Here is a 20962-nt window from a genome sequence, read left to right as displayed (position 1 = left end):
ACATTTTCAGTGCACACAAAAAATAAACCTCTGGAGTGAAAACAGAAGTTTATGCTTTACAAATGTAAGATATCCTTTGATAATAATAAAGCATTTCAATGACATGAGTGTTCAAAAGTGAACTGAACTATTCATGCATAAATAAAAAACAAGGTTAAGTATCAGTTACTGAAAATTACGTCAAAAAAAACTCATATCAGATTTGTTCCCTTTTATCTGCATTTCTTTGAGTCTCTTTAAAGGTGCAATATGTAATACTGACAGCTAGTGTTTAAAATAGTTACTGCAGTACAAATTCAAAATACTGGAGAGAGTCGTCTCCCCCGCCCCCTCCTCCCCAGACTCTAAATTCACGGAGGTTGCCAGGCTGAGAACGCAGCATCCACAACAATGTTGCTAGACGCTTGTCTCACATAGCCAGACATTAGTGATGGCCCACTAGATGGGGCTCTCTCTTCAAAAAAGGGTTGAAAACTCACTGAATTGCCATTCCTTTAACCTTTTTCTTTGAACAGAGAGCGCCATCTAGTGAGCTCAGAAAATAAAGAAAATGGTTCACGAAACTTCATTTGGCCATCACTACCAGACATTACTTCACAGCACAGCGGAGTAGCTAACGTTAGATGCTGGCTATATTGACAGTCATAAAAGTCTGTGCTCATGCAGAGCTCTGTACCCAACTGACAGACACACTTCTTTGGCTTAGAATTACTGTAGGAACCGCTAAAAACACAACAACCTTGCCTTCCTCTCCACCCGACAGACGGACACACTTCCTCGGTTTAGATTTACTGTAGGAACCGCTAAAAATAACACACCGTTGTCGGCCACGGCCGCTGAACAGGCTACACGTTGTAAACAGCTATGGCCCGCTTGCCTGGTCCTCCGGTAACGTTAGCAGGTAGCAGGGTTAGCATGGCTGCGTTAGCCAGGACCAGTCAGGATCACTTTACTGGTTGCGTCTCAATTATTTTTGAGAGTAACTAACTCGGGTAATTCAATGTGAGTATACAAATGTTAAAATGACATAAACTCCCTGTCCCTAGTAGCCGTGATAAATTAGCCTGACGCTAATGCTTAACTGTTCAGGAGGAAATTGGCCAACTCTGCGTCCTTTTGGGCTCTAAGCTGTCTCCATCTTTCAAATACATCTCCAATATATTTTTTTAGGTCGGGTAGAATCTATCTCCATTGATCCCATTCATTTGTTTGCTGCTTATCTGGCAACCCAGCCTGGCTGTCAAACTGGGCAGTTGATACCAACACACAGGCCAAAACATAAACAGACATTCGGTCACGGAACAGAAATTTCAAAAGGAGAAAATACTGGCATTAGCATTGTTGTCAGAAAAGATAGTATTTCAACTTAGCATGTTTCCTTAATCGCTGATGACGCAGTGGGGTCATTTTTGGATTTATTACAGTAAATATATTTCATATTGGACCTTTAAGTAACTTTATAGAATGTACTTGTAGCTACATTTCAACAAAACAATGTCATAACAGTGAAAACACACCACTTGCGTTTAGCCACGTAGCGCAGCTATTTTCATTTTGGAGCCCATGTTCTCCAATCTGTCCGTTCATACCGGGTGCTGCAGCGATCGTTTCGGCTTCAAGCCAGGCAGGTAATCACATACAGGAAGACCACAGTGCAGCCAGATACTTTACAAAAATAAAACACATTTCAAAATAAAACACCTAGGTTCATGGTGATTATAGCTGTCTTGACTTTTCACAGCGAGACACGCGATCAGGCACATGGAGAGAGAGACACACTCACTCACTCACACACACACTACAATTACCACAGTTCTCCCTACTCATCCTGTCTTTTTCTGTCAGAGAAAGAGAGAGAGAGAGAAAGACAGAGAGAGAGTGGAGAAGGATCGCTTTGTGACCGGCATGGAGAAACGCGTCTTGTATGAATGGCCAGGGGCACGATCATGCTCGTATCTACGCTTCGCGGGTTATACGCGATGCTTACGCCCCTGTTTTTTTTTCACTGTTAGGGTGTTGGCAGTGATGTTTAACTATTTAATCTTTGCCAGTTTCAGTGCACTGTATCCAAAAACCCAAAACTGGAGTCAGACCTCAAAGGGTTTAAATATGGTCAAAACGCAAAATGGGTCCCAGATGTGTTGTTGTGGCAAAAAACAAAAGCTAAATTGCTGGATTGATGTACGAGAATACATTTAACATGGGTCAAAGGATACAAAAAAAAACACTTTCCAGACCTTATTACCACCACACAGTTTAGGAAATGTGTGATGATTATAGTATTCTACACTGTAATTAGACTCAGTGTCCTGAGTTGATGGAATATACTAAGAACCCATCTGGGACAAAAAGCATTTAATTATACGTTGAAAACAAATGAATAGCACTCAAATTATCTTAACGTCCTTCTGACAACAATCCTTTGACGACCGAGCAGTAATCAAGTCGCTATCTGAAGAGATTAAATAGAAAAATATGCAATATTAATAAAGGATTGAGGAAAAAACACCTTCCAGCCAAGAACTTTTAACGACTTATATAATTACCTCTGCTGCCTGGGTTTAATGAACTTCTCTGAGAATTAATAACTGGAAGAAAAGAAGAAAAAAAAATCTCTATAAAATGCACAGAAAGTTCCCTGCAAACTAGATCCAGTTATTTATTTCTGTGTGAAAAGGAAGATTGTTAGAGTTAGAGAGCCTTAGGTACGGATAGTCCTGCGTTGTTTAATCCTTAGCTGACAGATGGTGTGAGATGCCTGCAGGCTGCCAGTCAGATGATTAAGATAGCCGCAGGTTTCCTCAGAGAGGCCCTTCCTGGCTCTGCTGGGTGGACTACAGGTGAGCTGCTCTTCATCTGATTTTACTCAGGATTTGACAGTATTGTAAAAAATAATGTCTGTGTGGGTACAGAACTGTGGGTGTCTGAATGAATGTGATAACGAATAACGCAAATTCCTCTTAGCGGGACAATTTTTTTGATGCGCAATTAGCTCACACGCGTTCTGTGGTTTGGACCTCGGGCCGCTCCGTAGTTTGGGAAATCAGGCAGCGATGCAGCACCGCAGACTAATCACCGTCACAGGTTGCATGGAATGGAGGACCCAAATGCAGAGAGCAGGCGGAAGTTTGTTGTTTGATGATTTATTTCACAAACAAAAATGAAGTACATGCCAAAAGAGTCCAGAAAGCAACAGGCAAAAAACTAATTCCAGAACACCAGAACAGGATCTCAAAAACTGGAACTCAGAGACAAAAGGTATACTACATGCCCGAACACACAAACAGAACACACAGCAACACAATACAATGATAGGACACAAGACAAGGGGAAACACAAAGACTAAATACAGGAGGTAACGAGCAAACAAGGCAAGGGTGATACAACAGGTGAAACACATAAGACAATCACAAGGGTGGGAAAACTAAAGACAGGAAGTCAAACTAGACCAGACAAGGCAGAAAACCAGAGACTTCAAAATTATTTGATAGCTCCTTGACTCCTCAGTCCTTGGCTGAACCAGAAGTTCAAGTAGGGTAGCTCATTATGAAAATGCGTCCAATGAGACCAGCTTCCTAGCCGAGGGGGCCGCATATTTAAACGCCCCTTTTCCCAGGTCAGCGTGAACTTCAGGGACACTGAAGTCCGTACTGACTGCAGTGTCTGACCATTTTTGAAAGATGTAGACCCGTAGGTAAGAAGGAAGCAGTCCAAGAACAGCCTTATGAGTTAGAGTATGCCAGTGGTCTAATTTATAAGGCTGTTCTTGGACTGCAGCCTTCATACCTACAGTCTGGGTCTACTTCTAGGGAGATAAAACCTCCATCATAAAAGGAAGCAAATTAACTCAATACACTTTTTAAGTGTATCTGATTTAAGTTGAACAGCCTCAGAAATCAGTGGCGGTTCTAGACCATTTCAAATGGATGGGCCAGGCTGGGCCCACATGCGATTTTAAGGGTATCAAATATATTAAACACAAGTGTTGCATACCACCAACCATCCATAGGTTTGGTTCCACAAAAAAAAACAACGATACACATTTAAGATGCAACCCCAGAACCGCCACTGTCAGAAATGGAAAAATTCTTTGTTAAAGTTGTACTTGAGATTTCTGACAGAGATGAGATTTATTCACACTATGTCAGACAGGAGAAAATATATACATGAAAATAGTGTGAATTACCTGAACCGATGAAGCTGTGTTTGGTTTATCTCACCTGACACACTAACAACCTCCGAAAGTGGAAACGTCTCTTTTTAAGATAAGAGACATCAGAGCTCCTAAAGCTTTCTCAAATATGAAGGATATACAATAACTGATATATCTCAGATCAGGCAGAGAGATGTGGTGACAGAATGTCTGTTAAATACCTTATGGTTGAAATGTCATGTTGATCCATACGTTTATCTCTCACCGTGCCTATTCCTTTCATTTATCCCTGTATGAAAGGAAATAAGACCCTGAATAGAGTTTTAACTGACACAAACTCAACAAAAAAGGGCCGTTCTCTAACACTTATTTTGTTTTTCTATGAAGTTTATGTTTTCTGCCACACATAATTGACCTCTATGGATCTGAGAACAAGCTGTGAAACTACCATGTTGTTTCTGGAGATTATCTCTCCGTCTTTTCAAGTAATCAAAGGATCGAACGTCCATCTTGTTTATTGTGACACTCAGAAAGAGATAAATAGAGAGAGAGAGAGTCAATGAAGCAGATATTTTGAACAGAGAGCAAGTCATTTCACTGAGGACGGCGAGACAGACAACAGAGTTTACCTGCCGTTAAATCTGACGGAGACAGGAGAGGAAAAGGACAGAGGTTAACAGAAGCAGGCTGAAATATACTGCCGTAGTTATATCTCTTCAGTACCTTCAGCGTGCTTTGTGACGAGACAGGCTACGATGTAATTCAAGAAGTCATATGCATTAAGATCGAACCTGGGGATAAAATGTGAAGCTAAAATATCCTTTAGTGGGGTTTGTGATGGTGGGGAGAATGTATCCAAAAAAAGCTTAACAGTACGTCTGTTAGTGAGAAACCTGAACAGACTGAATTTCCTGACTCTCTAAAGTACTTAGCGACTGACTGATGGGTTGAGTGACTGACACTGTTCCCACTGTTCTTTCATTATTATGTGTGTATATATATATATATATATGTGTCCGACACTAACGTTAGGTAGATAGAGTACTTTACTAATTCCTGAGTAAAAGGGGATGTTAGTTAAGAGAAGCGATTGACTAATGTGCAGGCCGAAACCCTCTCACCAGAACTGAGCTGTTTCTTAATTGCCTAAATATTAGGGTTAGTTTTTGAGTTGCATTTGTGACAAAAGATTGGAAACATGCGCTGCACTGGTCACTTAGTGAAGCCAGCACGTCAGCAGCTGCATTCCTCCATCACTGGATAAAACCAGGAAAAACTAAACCTGATGACAGCAATACCTTGTAACAACTTTAGTTGCTTTCAGACGTCCTGGCTCTTAACTGACTTCACAGCTTGCTCTAAATACCTGTTTGTACAACCGAGTGCCTGTTCAACTGACTGATTTTGGAGGCCTGTACCCAGCCGGGGATCCCTGAGGGAGTGTTGTGAAGCGTGATATTAGACCCTGAGCTTCACAATAGGAGGCTTCAGGGTCTTAACAACCTGTGAGCATCTCTAGTCCGTCAGCTGTGACTGACAGCTGCTCTCATCTGGAACAAAACTCACTAAAAGAGAGAAAGTGGCTCAACAGCGTGAAATGTCGAGGAGAGGGTCAGCGGACTAAACCTGCTATTAGGAAAGAGAGCCTGTCTGCAGATTACTGGATGCTCTGAGAACACTGATGGATCTGGACCAGACCAAGACGTCAACCTGCTAATAGGACCAAGAACTGACCACAGATCAGTCAACAACATGATCACACATTTGAACGTCCAGGCACAGAAAGATAATCAGGGAAATTGGGTCATTTCAACATGGTGGCATTACACCGGGGCTTTGTAAATTACAGAGTGTGGTCTAGACCTACTCTATCCGTAAAGTGTCTCGAGATAACTCGTGTTATGATTTGATACTATAAATAAAATTGAATTGAACTTAAAGGTTGTTAATTTCATAATTTATTTAACTACCGATTATTTTCTCGATAAATCATTCGGTTTATTTTACAGGGTTCAACAATAAGGGTTGCCCGATGAGCCAGGGCAAGTAAAAAGCCCCGTTGGGCAAGTAAATATAACTACTCACTTTTCCGTTTGAATACATTTCAATAATTTTTTCCCATCATCATCGTATCGTAAGTTATCGTTCTTTTGCCCACGTCGGAGAATGCTCGTCGAATAATTTGATTTGAAAGTGTTGTCTTTCATTCATTTTGAAAATGTTTAAAACAAACAGCTGTGTGTGTTCACTTACTTACGAGAAGGAAATTTGTTCTAGCTTTCAGATGCGTATGAAAATCTACTTGAAATAAATTTAGTGGGGTGCCTGGTTGACTCACCTGGTAGAGCAGGCGCCCATATATAGAGGTTTACTCCTTGACGCAGCGGCCGCAGTTCGATTCCGACCTGCGGTCCTTTGCTGCATGTCATTCTCCCTCTCTCTTCCCCTTTCAAGTCTAAGCTGTCCTATCCAAATAAAGGCCTAAAATGCCCAAAAAAGATGTAAATTAACTGAAATAAAAATGATCATAAATAAAAATTCCCTTTTCTAATTATACAGTACCATAAATTCTATACTGAATCCATGACTCCTTTGTTTCAGACGCTACATTTAGGAGCTAACACAACAATGGAGGTGATGAAAAATTCATTGTGGCTTGAAGACAAATAAAACTTTGCATGTAAATGTGCCTCCAATTTTTTTCAGGGGAATTTGGAATAAATAAAAGCTGCTGTACAAAATAAAAGCTTCTGTGTTGCATTTGCTGGTCAGGGAGCTCCTCTGAATCCATGCCTGAATACATCCTGCTGAGCTAAGGACTAAGGACTAAGGACTAAGGACTAAGGACGTCTCCAGCAGGGAGTCCGGAGGAGAGACCTGCAGCAAACCAACAGAAGGCTTTCAAAGGCTTTGTCCACAGAGGCAACAGCTGCAGTAGTGTTTTAAAAATCTGTCTTCACAAAGAGACAATTGAGTCAGAGAGATTTCTTCACATTAGACATTTGTGCTCTCAGGGGTTATCCCTGTTTGTTATAATGTGGACCCTATTGTTATAGGTTTAGCCATTGCTTCTATGTATTATAATAACATTGTGATAAAAATGTAGTTGCTGATATCTGAAAGGTCCACTCGGGCATGGCCTAAAGATGCAGACAGTGAAGTCAATGCTATGTGGTATCCAGTCTGACACAGCCTGTGTTGTCACTGAATTACTAGTCAGGATTGACGTTCATTTCCAGGATAATCGCTGCAACTTGATGTTCCGCCGGATGTCCCTTATCTTGCAAAACTCTGTTTGTTTCGGAAAACAACAACAAACTTAAAGCTAGCAAGCTACACACTGAAAATGGCAAGCTTTGAAGAAAATTTTGGGTCATAAAGGCAGGCCTGTTTGGCTCTTTCTGGGAATGACTGTAAAAGACTATGTTTACGGCATTTACTCTCTAACTGGGACGTTTTGGGACTGATAACCATGTCCATCCATCCATCTCCATCCATCTTCGTTTGCTTATCCGGGGTCGTGTCGCGGGGGCAGCAGCTCCAGCAGGGCCCCCAAACTTCCCTTTCCGGAGTCACATTAACAGCTCCGACTGGGGGATCCCGAGGCGTTCCAAGGCCAGGTTGGAGATATAATCCCTCCACCTAGTCCTGGGTCTTCCCCGAGGCCTGCTCCCAGCTGGATGTGCCTGGAATACCTCCCTAGGGAAGCGCCCAGGGGGCATCCTTACCAGATGCCCAAAACCACCTCAACTGGCTCCTCACAGATGACTGAGCTTCTCACCCTATCTCTAAGGGAGACGCCAGCCACCCTCCTGAGGAAACCCGTTTCGGCCGCTTGTACCCTGGATCTCGTTCTTTCGGTCATGACCCAGCCTCCATGGCCATAGGTGAACCGTGTATCCAGCTAATTTAAATCGCTCACGTTACTGTACTGTGTCAACAGTTAACTTCACTTAATATTGTATGTGGCGTTTTCTTTCGCGAGGTGCACATGTTCCACCAAAACAAGTTCCTTCCTGAGACTATTTTGAAGAGCCACCGTCACTGCGTCTGGAGATTAGCACCACCCAAAACGATTGGGATAGGTTTAAAGAAATGCAAAGAAAAACAAAGCGTTTTATTCACCTATCACAGAATGCATCTGTGGTGTAGCCAGACCTTCCTTTGCAGCGATGTGGAGATGGGGCTGGCAATGCGAGACTACTGTATTAGTAGATGCAGCTGTAAATGACAAGCCAAAAGTAAAAAAGCCAAAGTCAAATTTCAAAGGTGCAGGAACATATTTTTCCATATTTATTAATGATCTTCCCTCTATTTGTAAGTGTTCTGTTCAGCTTTATGCTGATGATACGGTTATATATACTTCACATACTAATTTAGTACAGATTGAAGCAGATTTACAGTCTGATTTTAATAATTTACAAAACTGGCTTGCAGTTAATAAGTTACTCCTCAATGAAATTAAAACACATACTATGATTTTTGGCACTCGACAGAACATCAAACTTAAATGTAACAAACATTCAATTCAATTCAATTCAATTTTATTTATAGTATCAAATCATAACATAAGTTATCTCGAGACACTTTACAGATAGAGTAGGTCTAGACCACACTCTATAATTTACAAAGCCCCAACAATTCCAACAATTCCAGTAATTCCCTCAAGAGCAAGCAGTGCGACAGTGGCGAGGAAAAACTCCCTCTTGGGAAGAAACCTCGGACAGACCCAGGCTCTTGGTAGGTCGGTCTGACGAGCCGGTTGGGGGTGTGATGAACAGTGGCGATAGTAGTCACATTAATAATGGAACAGTGACTGGATGTAGCGGGAAGCTGCAGGGTTCAGCAGGACGCAGCATGACATTGCAGGGCATCGCTGAGCTCAGCAGGGAGTGCAGCAGGACCACGGCGACAGCTGCAACCAGGGTCTTGGTGCCAACGTTCTCCAAGGAAATACGCTGGGGGAAAAAAAAACATAAGGACTCCGGGGAGTAAACTCCCCAGAAGCTAGGATTAGTAACAAGCATTTCTGGGACGGGCTGCACACAAATAGTAATAGTAATAGTAACAGTAATAGAAACAGTAACAGTAATAGAAACAGTAATAGAAAGGGAGAGGAGAGAGCAGCTCAGTGTGTCAAAGGAAGGAAGTCCCCCGGCAGTCTAGAACTATAACAGCGTAACTATAACAGGTAACTAAGAGAGACAGGTCATAATTCATGTTGTATTTCTTGTCTTGATGGCAGTACATTGCAGAAAGTTGACCATATTAAATACTTGGGCTTATACTTTGACTCTGAGCTTTCATTTAATTACAATATTAATCACATTGTACATAAATTGAATTATAGTCTTAGTCTCCTTTTCCGTTCGAGAAACTGTTTTCCACTTAAGGTCTGGAAAAAAATTGCCCTTCAATTTATATTGCCAATAATGGATTATGCTGATTCTGTGTATTGCATTGCTTCTAATACTTCTCTTACTCCTCTTACTAGAGTGTATAATAGATTGTGTGGATTTATTCTTAACTGCGCATTTACAACTCATCACTGTATAATGTATGAACTTCTTGACTTTCCCACACCATATATAAGAAGACAGATTCATTGGTTGCACTTTGTCTTTAATGTGTTCATTTCAATTATCCTTTTGATTTAAAACAGTTTTTGGTTCCTTTTTCCTCCACTCATCATTTAAGACATACTGTACAGCTTTTCTTTTCAGTACCTCATGTTTCTAAGTCCAGATACAAAAATGCTTTTATGTTTAAAGCACCTTCTGACTGGAATAACTTACCAGTAAATATTCACTCCATTTCATCTTTTAGACTGTTTAAACATGCCTTGGCAATTCACTTTCATACTAACTGTACATGGAGACTTTAATTCTCTCCAATTTTATCGCATTCTTCACTCGTTTCATCTTATTGAACCACTTAATTCACACTCTCTTTCTACAGTAACGTTTGGCTATATTTTGATTGATCATTATTCCCTGTTATTTATTATGTTGTAATTGTAGGCTCTGTGTTTTTTTTGTTGTTGTTATTGTTGTGTTACTGTATTTGTTACTGTTTTGTTTTGTTTATCATATTTGTATGTCTGTAATGTTTTTTTTTGTTGTATTTTGTTCAGGACCCCCTCGAAAACGAGATGGTACATCTCAAGGGGTTATCCTAATAAAAGAATTTCAAGTAACAATAAATTACAAACATATGCTGAAGTTATTATAAGTAACATTTACATCCCTGAAATCTCGTCAGTTCAGAAGTTGCCATTAACCTGGCTGATAGACAAAACTCACAAAATTACTCTCATGTAGTTTTTTTCTGCACCACAGAACTCTGCACCTCTAAATCTGTCTCTGCAGAAGGGCCTGCAGGTCCAGTAGTTCTCTTATGATCCGACTCTGCAGAACCCCAGGGTCTCATTTTCTATGTGCTGCTAGATGTTGCTGTTCCCCTCTGAAATGCAACATGTTGCCAAATACCTCTGGTGCTCTTCTTACATAAAAGACTGCCGACAGATACTTTGAGGACCGAGAGCCTTCGAGGAGTTTCAGAAGAGTTTGTCTGACGTCTACAGAGATGAAAGAGCAGATGAGATCCCGAAGCTGCCATCTGAGCTGTCACGACAAATGTTGCTTCTAAGATGATCTGTCTGCAACAAACTTCTGCAGGAGTCGTTCCCTGTGTTTGATAATGATGATAATACTTTGTCAGATCAAATCAGATTTTTTTTTTCACTTATTGCATCACAGCAGCTCCATTTGCAACATCAACAAAGACAAACATTGAAGAAAGAAACAAAGATAAGTAAATTTGAAGGTGCAGTAGGTCAGACCTTTAACATAACAATCCTCATATACAATATATTGTCAATTAGTTATAGCACATTATTTATAACAATTAAGCGTTCCTTGGTTTATTATTTATATTTCAATTTTACCAGACAGTTATTGTGTAAAGGTGTTTTATTTGAACTGAAAATGAAGTCTCTTATTCTGAGTAAATTTTACCTCGACAGTTCCAATCCAATCTGGTGTGTGCGACAGGTGTCTTCTGTGTGTTGCATTCTCTATAGGTCAGGTTAAAAAAGTTGCATTCCCATAATGCAACTAATGTATTTATAGACCCTTGTATCATTTTCTCACGCTTGACAAAGCTCTTCGAGAGCCAGAGAAGACATCAAAACTCCCCATGGCTAGGAGGGACTACTTTGACATGTCAATCAGAGCAGGGGTTAGAGTGTGCTGAAGTCTGACTGCTCTGAGGGTTTTGTATCACAGATTGGTTGGAGCCATTTTATAAAATACTGCAGTACTGCTGTTCTGCTTTCAGGCACCAACCTATAAAAAGGAAATTGCCCAGATATACTGTCCATTTGGACAATTATTAATTTCTAATAACCTGCTTCACACTACTTGATAATAACACCATTTCCTGCTCTTCGCTAACTCTTAATGCAGTCAGCGCTGCCTCAGGCTACACTCTCCATTTAGATCCAGTTTGTCCTTCACATGTCATTTCCTCCTCTGCCTCTTTCTCTCTCTCTCATTGTGCCAGTGCTGTCCTCTTCCTGTCCGTCTCTCTCCGTCTGTCCATCTGTCTCCATCTCTCTCTTCTTTCTTTCACTCCTCCTTTTGTCTTCTTGCTGTAGCATTAGACAGCAGTGGGCCATTTTTCTCTGCAGGGCTTCTTCCTGTCACAGCTGACACTTCTTTTCCCTCAACCAATCTCCTGCTGACAGCAGCGGGGCTGATCTGAGCAAACTATTTCTCCTCCCATGTAAACTTCGATTACTGACCACCGAGAGAGAGAGAGAGAGAGAGAGAGAGAGAGGAAGGTAAGAGGCTACTGGCAGTTGTTGCATTCACCAACAAAACAAACCTTGTGAAAGCTTTGACCTCAATTCCACAACAGGTGAGGACATTTCCTTGCAGCGGTCTGCTTCCATTACAAAAACTCTGAGCATCAGTTGTTTCCATCAGCAGCTATCTGCAGGAAAATAGATTATGCATACGTGGGACGAATATATAATGCTTTAGCGAATGGATAGTGACGTTTAATTTATTTAGCCTTTGCTGTACTCAACATGATCCAAGTCAGAAAAGAAAATCCCACCTTGGACATATAATTGCTTTATAAATTGTTTCATAAAGTCATGGCCGACAGTTGCCTATTTACACATCCACCAGACACGGCGCAACATTGTCCTCTAATTGGAGTTGTGTTGCTGGTCACCTGATGGCTGGATTTAAACATTTTATTATCCTTTTAGCTCTGGATCGGTCTGCGCCAACTCCCATGAAATACATTTCTAGCTCTACTGGATCCTCCTCTTACTTTACCAAGAAAACTATTCAACCTGCCTGTTTGGTGCTGGAAAAGTAGCATACAGTCCACAAGTGTAATCATATTTTATTACTCTGCAACTGAGCTGTTTCACATTAGAGGACATTTTTTTGTCATTTAAATTGTCAACAGCTGTTTTTAATTAGAATATCTGGCGAGTTTGACTGGTCAGTTGTACATTGGATGGAGTAGCTACAGTATTCTGGGAATTATCACTGGGTTAAGGTGTATTTGTCCTGACCAAACTAGTGCTTCAAAGTTTAAAAAAAGAGTGAGGAAAACGTCAATTTTTCAGCGCTCGCCATCAAAATGTCACCAATCATCTGTTGATTCAGTGTCGTAATGTTCCACCTGCACAGCTTTGTTACAACTGTGACTTTCTCTCCAAGCTGAAAATTAGGAACAACTGAGTCCCTGGCCAGTTGAGGTGGTTCAGACATCTGACCAGGAAGCCTGCTTGGTGCCTCCCGTTTTCCAGGCACGTCCAAATGGTAAGAGGCCCCGGGGTAAACCCAGAACATGCTGAAGAGCTTATATATCTTGTCTGGCCATGGAATGCCTCGAGGTTCCCCAGGAAGAGCTGGAAAACGTTGCTGCCTCAGATAAGCAGAGAAAAATGGATGGACGGACTGACTGATAGATGGATGGATGGATAGATGAGTCACTCTGCTGTAATGAGCCTCTTCTCAGTAACTGAAGCTTGTTTCGTCCACTGGCTGTTTGAATGGTTGTCTACAGGAGCCGAACTGCTGCGTGTGGAGAATTAATGGAGATGCTAATGACTCTACTGAATCAGAGTGGAGCTGTTTGTGCTTCAGTGGCTGCAGGTTCAAAGGGTTAATGGATTATTGCTCCTTTAGTGCCAGGAAGGCAAATAATGTGGTAGCAGGAGAGGAGAGGTTTTTTTTCTGGTTTTCAAAGTCCCTTTATTGGACACTTTTCTGAGTAGAATCCCAATCACAAAAATAAGTCGAGAAAAGACAATTGAAGTTGATTTTATTTAAGCATGCTTTTACTTTGGATTTGCTGTGTTTTTAGTAGTTGCTCTGTTTTTATCTTTTATTATTGCATGCTTTTATTTTGAAATGTGTGGTGTGTGTTTTTTTTATATTTTACTTCCACCAGTGGACATTTAGTAATTAGGATTAAGGACTTGCACCTGGGGACAAAAGAAGGGATTGACTGTTTTAGCTATGAAAAGGGGACACAAGACCCAGCAGGAGAGCAGGACACAGGGGCACGAAGCAGGACACTGAGACCAACAGGAGAGCACTAGAAGGACATGGAGAGAATGAAAGCACACGAGGGTGGACGCAGAACACAACAGACGGAACGGAACAGGCAGAGGAGCAGACCGAGAGGAGCAGACAGAGAGACACAGAGACCGGGATTCCAGTGAGAGTACACCGAGGAAAACTCAAACACCGATCGCTAGCGGCAACAGTGGGAGAAGGTGAAACTTCTCCCTTCTGCGTAAGTCTCTTTTAAGACCGGTGTTTGGTGTAGTGTGTAGTGTGTACAAAGCTGTGGTTGTTTAAAGGATGTTTGACTGGCCTAGAGTTCTCCTTTTGCAGGCTATGCCCGAGGAGAGGAGCCAAGCGACAAGAAGCTGGTTGCCTTCGGAGACCTGTGTACTGTCATTTTAACCTCCCATTCCTGTTCTGCTGTACCATTTTAGCTTGATTTTAGTTGGTTGTGCTTTTGCTTTTAAATTCTTTTAAGGAGGAATTTTAATTGTTTTATTCTTTTTTTTATACATTTGTTATTCCTCAGACTGGTTTTTACTCACTGTTTTAAACACCACTGGTTTTAACTGCTCTCCCCCAATATGGCCTCAAGCCAAAACCTAGGTGGCGTTTGTCGGCCCCCGTCCACAACCTTATATCCACGCGCCCCCGTCCTTACACAATCCTAAATAAAATAAAACGCAACACAACAAATAACAAAACCTTGACCAGTCCTTCCAGAACCTGCACCGGCTCTACACTGCCAGCACCCTGAGTCGGGTTCCTGCGTGTTAGCCAGAGGAGAGGAGAGGAGGTGTGGAATGGTCTTCTTCTTGCATACCTTCCCTTTTTGTATAAGACTCTCTGTCTGTGAAGGTTCAACCTGCAAACACATTTTAATTCTCCTCCAAGGTGTCAGAGAGCCGCCATTCAGCAGGTCAGTTATTCATAGTTACACTCATTTATGTTCTGCCAAGACTAATTAGATGCTTAATATTCCCTTTTTGTCACGGTGGAATTAACGAATGCCCTGACCCGACTAAAGAGAAGAACAAATCTCACATTACATCATCAGTTTCTTTATGTAATGAATAAATATGAAAATGAAAACTGACACTGTTATGTTGTCGTACAGCAGTTACAAATTATGTAATATTTCTGCATTGAAATGTATAAAAATGACCATACCTATGTTGTATATTTTCTTAAGTTGTGTACTTACACTATCCCAAATGTTTCCAACAATGTTCAAACCCAGAGAAATCTGGAATTTTATTTCAATGTCATGGACCTTTCCTTTGGTCGCCTGTCAGTGGCGTCATCTACCCTTTTACCCCTCTAGGTCCTTCCGTCAAAACACGGGAACCCAGATGATACATTCGAGAGTAATTGTACAATACAATGTTACAGAAAGAGTCATACTTAGTAACTGTAATACAGCTTTTTTTGCGACACAGCATCATTTTTCATTGAATACATGTCACGTTGCAACACAGTAATATAGCAGAAACCTAATTTATTGATAAGTCTGTCTGTCTGTCTGTCTGCCTGCTTGTCTGCCTGCTTGTCTGCCTGCCTGCCTGCGCAACCCAGTCTCATGGCAGTACGTGAAATGGTCAAGTTATTTTAATCTATTGATACGTGTTCACAGGGATGTTTTTGTCGTTGGTTTCGTGGTGGCCAGCACGAAAATGTAAACTAATGTATTTAAATGGGAAGCATATGTCGTGGTCACAGCACAACTACGGTAGAGAGTAGTATGAAATGCCGAAAATCCGCACAAGGATGGTTGGGGTGGTGGATGGGTCAAACAATTCAGGACTTTCACCCAGGAGGCCAGGGATCGCGTCCCGCGTGTGGCGTTTTGTTTCCCCGTTAACCGTCCCGTTATTGTCGCGTGTTCCCTGCGGGTGTGTGAGGCGTCCTTTCCCCGCGGCCGTGTCCCGGCGTGTGAGGCGTCCTTTCCCCGTTGTTTTGCGGCCGTCTCCTGGCGTGTGAGGCGTCCTTTCCCCGCGGCCGTGTCCCGGCGTGTGAGGTGTCCTCCCCCGCGGCAGTTTCCCGGCGTGTGAGGCGTCCTTTCCCCGTTGTTTTGCGGCCGTCTCCCGGTGTGTGAGGCGTCCTCCCCCGCGGCCATTTCCCGGCGTGTGAGGTGTCCTCCCCCGGGGTGTGGCGTTTGCTTTCCCCGTTAATCTCCATATAGACCATTTCGTGCTGGCCACCACAAAACAAATGAACCTCCCTGTGAACACGTATCAATAGATTAAAAATAACGTGACCATTACACGAACTGCCATGAGACCGTGTTGGTCTGTCTGTCTGTCTGTCTTTCTGTCTGTCTGAACCATTTGTCCGATCTACTTCACACCTGGTGTACAGTATTCATTCGGTATGAAGCAAGAATCAGCAGCCGGTTAGCTTAGCTTAGCATAAAGCCTGAAAGCAAGGAGGATACAGTAAGCCTAGCTCTGTCCGAAGCTAACACAATCTACTCACAAGCACCTCTAAACAAATTGTATCTCATTTGTTTATCAAACACAATGAGTTCTGGTTTTACTACTATACGCACCTGTCCATTTCTTGGACATTTCTCCTGTCCATTTCTTGGACAGGAGCGGGGCTGTGAGGTTGCCAAGCAACCAGGGAGGTCACTGCGCCTGCACCAAGAAATAGTCCCACGCATAGCACTTATTGTCACAAATTGTCGTTTCATATCTACCTCAATTTTTCTATCATTAGCTAGCATTACTCACTTTAGGCTACTGATCATACAAGACCAAGTAGGCTAAGGCTATAGCCGCAAAACCCCTGAATGCATTGACTTGATTAATGTCGTGTTTTATTGCTTATTAATTCAACTTTTCATATGTAAGTGATCTACAGTCTCATTTTAGGCTGGATAAATCCAGTTACGAGCAGGACATAGCTCCAGGACAGGACGTTGTAATGTTACAAATGAATGTAGCTGCTATTGGCCTTGGAAGTGATGCTAGGTTACTACTGTAATACTTTACAGCCAATTAGCCAGGCATGCTAATGTTAGCGGCATAAGAGCACCTTGAAAGCAGACACACTTATCCACTCCTTATACTTGATCTGAGCTCCTATGCACATCTCTTTGGCAGGCTGAGAATCCCAAACTTGGTGGGCTTGCCGTGCCTATTTCCCTTTGCTAAGCTGTGATTGGATTGTCACTCTTTGGGGGAGGAGCTCTGCGAACAGTCAATTGAGCCTCATCAACAGAAAATAAAAAGTGATCCTCCAGGTTATATCTGATGATCCATACATAATCAGAGATGATTACTGTAGCTCACAGCTTCATCTTAACCAGCCAAAGGCTCTGTCTGTGATGGAACAGAGCAGAGGATTGTGGGCCGTTAGTGTCAAACCATTCTTCCCATCAGCAGAGCTGGACTGGGCCCAGTCCCCTCCCTCTCAGCTCTGTGTAATTATCACCCATTTTTCACAGTCTGAGCGTGTCGTCTGGAACAGAATGAGGAAAGCTAAAAATACGGAGATCACAGCCAACCAAAGCCTCGTACCTGAAGGAATTATCAACGCCTCGCCTCCCATCAATGTCCTCTCTGAGCCCCCGCTAACACACAACAATGATGTCATTTGTTGAGGCTTCGCCTCCTCACATCTTCAGGCTGGTTAATTTACTTCCTTTGAGAGGTGAATTCCTGCTGTAAATCCTAAATATCAGCCAGTGTGTCGCAGGTTTATAGAGGCTGTATGGCAAAAAGCCCAGACCTGCTATTGATGTGTACAGCTTTTATCGATGCAGCTAATAAGAGCTTCATGATTTTTGTGTGCGTTTGTGGTTTTAATGCCTAATCTCATGGGAATCCTCTCCTCTGATGTCAGAGGCCAGGTCATCCCATCCTGATTACTGACCTTTGATGAAACAAAGGTGAAATGTGGCCTTTCAAACGTCCTCTTTAGCCTTGAACTTCCTAAAATATGCAAATCCAAAACACACAGACAATCTTGTAAAACCAAATCCAATCCGTTCGTTCAGCTCCATCCAAAGGCTGATATGTGACAAAAGGAACTAAATCGCTTCTGAAGCTGTAACTGAAAAAAGGTGCATTAATTGCTGATGCTGTTTTGGCGCTGAAGGTTGAAATTGATAGAACCTTACCTTGTATTACTGTTATTTTCAGATATTTACACTTAAAAGAATTAAAAGAAGATTAAAAGAATTGTGGAATGTATAAAGTGTTTTATCCTTTTGTGTCATTAGTATCAATAGTATCAAATATATGAAAAACATACAAGGTACAAGAAGTACCTAATGTAAAAGTTAAGTTTGGAATTAGTTACAGTGGGGCGCCTGGATAGCTCACCTGGTAGAGCATGCGCCCCATGTACAAAGGCTCAGTCCTTACCGTAGCGGCTGCAGGTTGAACTCCAAACTGCGGCCCTTTGCTGCATGTCATTTCCCCTTTCACGTCTTCAGGTGTCCAAAATTATTATTTTTTTTGAAACATTTTCTTTTTGGGCATTTTTAGCCCTTTATTGACAGGACAGATGAAGACATGAAAGGGGAGAGAGAGGGGGGGAATGACCTGCATCAAAGGACCGCAGGTCAGAGTCGAACCCGCAGCCGCTGCATCGAGGAGTAAACCTCTATATATGGGCTTCCGCTCTACCAGCTGAGCTATCTGGGTACCCAATGCCCCAAAAATTGTTATACTAATGACTCATAAATGCCACAAAAGGTCAAAACTGTTTGACTGCGATCCACTAACCAAAGGCAGGTGTATAAAAGCAACTATCCTTGGGCCGCAGGAGCCCCGACATGTCCACTCTGTGTGAATAGTTTTAAGTATTTAAAAATAATTCTGCAGTTTAAATTTTGTTTCAAAATACACACACCACTAGAACTGTATTAGCTGAAATTTGACCGTTAAGGGATTCAAAAAAATCTGTTTTCAAAAGTTTACTACGGAGATGTGAAGACGTTGAGTTAGTGCTGAGAAGAACTCGATGGAGCAAGAAACATGAACAATCAGACAATCAGAAAGCTTTCAGTCAAACCTATTTCAAAGAGAAACCAATGGCAAAATATGTTGTAAACACGCGCCACGTTTAAAGACCATCATCCCGGTTCAAATTCGACATGCCGTACTTGCCGTAGTCACTTGTGGGTTGATGTCCAAATAAAGTGGCTTACATAATCTGCTGGCTCTATTTTTAACAACGTCGCCATGTTTCCAAATCTCAGCAATTACTTTGGTGAGTACAATATTATAATGACCCAGACTGATCTCATGAAGTGGCGTATGTATGACACGCCAATTCGTATGCCATTATTGGCGTGTTATCAAGACGCATACTCACTTTTTAGCGTGTTTATCAACGGCGTTTGGCCTCCTTTGACTTACATTACCTTGCTATGGCGTGTGAATTTATGCCGCAGCAAGTAGTATTAAATCCGCGTAGGGAGGTTGGTCGGGGGGGGGTAGATGGGTCAAACAACACAGGACTTTCACCCAGGAGACCGGGGACCGTGTCCTGTGTGTCACATATCCTTCGTGTCCCGCGTGTTACGTTTCCTAAACTCAACCGTTGCTTTCTTCTTTTACTAAATCCAACCCCGTTGTTCTTTTCCTAAACGCAACCCGTCCGCTGTATACGGCGCTCAAAATGCAGATAACACGCCACTTGGCTTTAGAAAGTAGCGTGTATGTTTACGTCCGCTGTATACAGCGTAGACATACACACAGATAGCTCAAAATGCGTACAGATAACACGCCACTTGGCTTAAGAAAGTGGGCGTGTATATGTTTACGCAAAGTCACGATATCACGTTGAATGACCGATAGAGATGATAGTCAACAATACACAAATGGGCCCAAATTGTAATTTTAAAGCCCTATTTGCATGGGACTAGTATTACCAGGAAACCTCATGTCATTTAGAAATCCCCCTCCTCCACGTCTGTGTTCCCTGGATAAGTGAACATGGATATGATGCCAAAGCTCTTTCAAAACCTTTCATTTATAATTGGCAACGCAGCAAATACACCCAAATCAGAGAGATGCCGATTTGCACGATTCAGTGTTGTGAGTAATGTCAACATTTCATTCTGTGAGAAGTTTGAAGAAAGTTGTTCTCTTCAGAGACCTTGAGACAATCCTTTCTCCCATCCTGACTCTCTTATCTTACTAAACCTTGACTAAATGAATGGAGCGATTGTTAGAAAATATGTACAGTATATCCTTGTGTGTCTCATTAAACGTTTAGAACATTGTGAACTGAAGCCTGCTTTGTTCTCCGAGTTCACCGCTGCTTTCAGAAACAACTCAGAGGTCAAGCCAATAGATGAGAGGATTCTAACCACAAAACAATCCTGATCTGATTGTTTCAGCCAGACAATTAAAACAAAATATTACACATTTAGAGACATTTAAAAAACAATCACGGTTATTTTTTTTTCTGGACTACACACATAAATGATTGCTATTTTTGGTACTGTGGATGTCTGGCTGCATGTCAATGAAGAGCTCTTCCCATTACAACCCCAATGATGATATAACCAACCTAAAAGAGACAACATTCTGTTCTCAGTTGTAATGGATTTCAACTGGGAGCAAGCAACATAGTCAGAGAAAGTTAGTGATCGAGGACAGGGTAATAAAAGGAGGCAGACAGTGAGAGGGAACAAAGCGAAGAGAGATGTTCAGAATATTCATGGACAGTGTGAAAGAGCAACAGAGAAGAAAAGAGAAGAGACACGTGAGCCTTCCAGGTGTCTGTCTGGAAATAAGAGTGTGCAGACGGGACACTGGGGCTGTCTGTTCATATGAATGGAGCTCCTCAGGGACATCAATCCTCTGATGAGCTGCCGATGAGCCCACGAGCAACGCATTCATTGTGTCGGTGTGAAAGACCATGAGATCTGACTGCAGGCTGCACTCAGTGGACCTAAATAATGACCAACTTTCTTTTCATATTATATACATTTTTTTTTATCAATTTCTTGATTCTCTTGATTTCATTTCTCTTTATTTATCGAGGCATCAGGGACTTGCTGCTTACTGCGTTTAAAAAAATAATACAAAAATAAAACTGAAGGCACAACGTGGAAAGTCTGATAAATGTTCTCTTTTTTTAGTATTTAATTTTCTTGTTCATGTTGATTGTCACATCTGTATTTTGTTGCTGGTTTTATTGTAACTTTGCACCAGACAGGAACACTACATTGTCCGATTATAAAATGTAAGGA

The 20962-nt window shown here is 41.9% G+C and overlaps 1 long non-coding RNA gene across 1 annotated transcript; it reads left to right on the top strand.

The window, feature by feature from the left end:
- The first annotated feature begins 13663 nt into the window (after positions 1–13663).
- LOC120568685 lies at positions 13664–14233 on the top strand. Its single transcript, XR_005640748.1, has 2 exons — positions 13664–13978; positions 14080–14233. It is a non-coding gene; the product is annotated as an uncharacterized LOC120568685 (long non-coding RNA).
- The last annotated feature ends 6729 nt before the right edge of the window (positions 14234–20962 follow it).

This window comes from Perca fluviatilis, chromosome 11, assembly GCF_010015445.1.
Source record: "Perca fluviatilis chromosome 11, GENO_Pfluv_1.0, whole genome shotgun sequence".
Classification (NCBI taxonomy): Eukaryota; Metazoa; Chordata; class Actinopteri; order Perciformes; family Percidae; genus Perca; species Perca fluviatilis.
The sequence above is the reverse complement of the archived record's forward strand: the minus strand, read 5'-3'. Positions and strand labels throughout refer to the sequence as shown.